Here is a 2,895-nt window from a genome sequence, read left to right as displayed (position 1 = left end):
GAAGTGTCGTTCTAGGCATCCTAGCTGTTCGAACAATACTGGTCACTGGAACAGTAGAACGCACTACCGAATTTAGGGGTGTTACAAGGCATATGACTTCTGTCTGTCTGAGGTGGCTTTCAAATTGTCTCTGATGAGTTTCACATTTTCTTTAGTCTGCCTCACCAAGTCTGAGCCCACTACTTTCTCTTCACCCATCTCTGTCCAACATAAGGGAGTCCTGCATCTCCTCCCATACAATGCTTCATATGGAGCCATTTTTACGCTGGCATGGTAGCTGTTATTATAAGCAAACTCTACCAAAGAAATGTGCTTCTCCCAACTTCCTTCAAAGTCAATAATGCAGCTCCAAAGCATATCTTCCAGCACCTATCATGTCATTCATGTCATGTCATTATTATTATTATTATCATTTCTTTAACCTTTATAAAAATTTACTAAGTTCTAAGGGTTACCTGAATCACCCTTTTAGACTGTCCATCCGTCTGAGGATGAAAAGTCATACTAAAGTGCAGTTGAGTGCCTAACGACTCTTGTAACTTCTTCCAAAACCTCAAAGTAAACCTTGGTTCTCGGCCAGATATGATCAATGTTGGCACTCCATGTAACCGTACTACCTCAGCTTTGTAGATTTCTGCTAATTTTTCTAGTGAATAGTCGATTCTAATTGGTAGGAAGTGAGCTGACTTCGTTAATCTATCTACAATCACCCAAATGGCATCATGCATCTTCTGTGTCAATGGTAGCCCAGTCACAAAATCCATGGTGACGCGGTCCCATTTCCACTTTGGTATAGATATGGGTTACAACGACCCTGATGGAACCTGATGCTCAGCTTTAACCTGCTGGCATGTCAGACATCTGGTCACAAAATCACCAATTTCTTTCTTCATCCCAGGCCACTAATAATGTGCCTTCAGATCATGATACATCTTGGTACTTCCTAGGTGTATAGCATGGAAGCTATTGTTTCTGATTATTGGTTCTTTATCTCATCGAAAGATTAAATCCCGAATCCATTTATTTTACTGGTATTCAATCGTATTGGAATATGTAATATCATAATAATGGTAGAAATTGAATCACTTTTTGTTTTGCTATTCTATACAAAATTTTATAAGTCTAAGTTAAGTGAAATTTCTCAATTCTTTTCCAGTTGTATCTGTTGCAAATTATAATTTGAGTATAAAATTCTTTTTATTCCTCCGTTCATATGTATTTCATACATTCCATATCCATCTATGGAGTTAGATAAAATTTTATGTGATTCTGTAAATAGAATATAAATTCCATCATTGCTAGACCGATCCAATCCATATAATTGAATGAAGAATGATCCAATAATGGGATTTTTTTTTTAATAAACGGGAAAATCAAAATGCTCGGGGATGGAAATGGGGGAATGTCTATAATACCTGGATTTAATCAGATAAAATTTGAAGGATTTTGTAGGTTCATTGATCAGGGCTTAACAGAAGAACTTTATAAGTTTCCGAAAATTGAAGATACAGATCAAGAAATTGAATTTCAATTATTTGTGGAAACATATCAATTAGTAGAACCCTTGATAAAAGAAAGAGATGTCAGATATGAATCAATTACATATTCTTCGAATTATATGTATCCGCAAGATTAATTTGGAAAACAAAGAGGGATATGCAAGAACAAACAATTTTTATTGGAAACATTCCTCTAATGAATTCCACGGGAACTTTTATAATAAATGGAATATACAGAATTGTGATCAATCAAATATTGCAGAGTCCCTGATCTATTACCGGTCGAATTTGATCATAATGGAATTTCGGTCTATAATCGCACCATAATATCGATTGGGGGAAGAGTAGAATTAGAGATTGATAGAAAAGCAAGGATATGGGCTCGTGTGAGTAGGAAACAGAAAATATCTATTCTAGTTTTATCATCAGCTATGGGTTTGAATCTAAGAGAAATTTTAGAGAATGTGTGCTATCCTGAAATTTTCTTATCTTTCCTGAATGATAAGGAAAAAAAAATTGGGTCAAAGGAAAATGCCATTTTGGAGTTTTATCAACAATTTACTTGTGTAGGCAGAGATCCAATATTTTCTGAATCCTTATGTAAGGAATTACAAAAGAAATTCTTTCAACAAAGATGTGAATTAGGAAAGATTGGTCGATTAAATATGAACCAGAGACTGAATCTTGATATACCCCATAATAATACATTTTTGTTACCACGAGATATATTGGTAGCTGCAGATCATTTGATTGAAATGAAATTTGGAATGGGTACACTTGACGATATGAATCATTTAAAAAATAAACGTATTCGTTCTGTAGCGGATCTCTTACAAGATCAATTCAGATTGGCTCTGATTCGTTTAGAAAATGTAGTTAGAGGGACTATATGTGGAGCAATTAGGCATAAATTGATACCGACCCCTCAAAATTTGGTAACTTCAACTCCATTAACAACCACTTATGAATCTTTTTTTGGATTACACCCATTATCTCAAGTTTTGGATCGAACTAATCCATTGACACAAATAGTTCATGGGAGAAAATTGAGTTATTTGGGTCCTGGAGGATTAACAGGACGAACTGCTAGTTTTCGGATACGAGATATCCACCCTAGTCATTATGGGCGCATTTGCCCAATTGACACGTCTGAAGGAATCAATGTTGGACTTATTGGATCTTTAGCAATTCATGCCAAGATTGGTCATTGGGGGTCTTTAGAAAGCCCATTTTATGAAATCTACGAGGATCAAAAAAGTACGGATGTTTTATTTATCGCCAAATAGAGAGGAATACTATATGGTAGCGGTAGGAAATTATTTGGTGCGAATCGCGTGTTCAGGAAAAAGCAGGTTGCTCGGCTCGATATCGTCAAGAATTCACGACTATTGCATGG

At 35.7% G+C, this 2,895-nt stretch overlaps 1 pseudogene; it reads left to right on the top strand.

The window, feature by feature from the left end:
• The first annotated feature begins 971 nt into the window (after positions 1–971).
• Positions 972–2,895, top strand: part of LOC131178384 (DNA-directed RNA polymerase subunit beta-like) — a 43,443-nt pseudogene continuing 41,519 nt past the window's right edge.

The sequence above is a fragment of the Hevea brasiliensis genome, chromosome 3, assembly GCF_030052815.1.
Source record: "Hevea brasiliensis isolate MT/VB/25A 57/8 chromosome 3, ASM3005281v1, whole genome shotgun sequence".
NCBI lineage: Eukaryota > Viridiplantae > Streptophyta > Magnoliopsida > Malpighiales > Euphorbiaceae > Hevea > Hevea brasiliensis.
The sequence above is the reverse complement of the archived record's forward strand: the minus strand, read 5'-3'. Positions and strand labels throughout refer to the sequence as shown.